The sequence below is a fragment of the Saccostrea cucullata genome, unplaced genomic scaffold, assembly GCF_032062105.1.
Source record: "Saccostrea cucullata isolate Sc308-1 unplaced genomic scaffold, CSIRO_AGI_Scuc_v1 ctg180, whole genome shotgun sequence".
Taxonomy (NCBI): domain Eukaryota; kingdom Metazoa; phylum Mollusca; class Bivalvia; order Ostreida; family Ostreidae; genus Saccostrea; species Saccostrea cuccullata.
In genome coordinates, this window is record NW_026936265.1 from 307,133 (window position 1) to 307,387 (window position 255).

A 255-nucleotide genomic window follows, 5' to 3' on the forward strand; every position below is an offset into this window, starting at 1 on the left:
ACATGTGCAAGCCAGAACATAATTAAACATTGGTAATTTACCTTTTGTGTTATATAGAGGAGTAACGTCTTCACATGTATGCCAAAGTGTTTGTTCTGATAACGATTATTAGCAACAATCTGTAGATAATTGTACTACAGGAACTTGTTTTAACGTACCTTATCTTGGACAGACGCAATAAAACAAAGACAACTTTTATTTATGGGTTTTTTTATTTATTTGGCGCTTTTGGGCACGGCTGAATAAAATAACAAC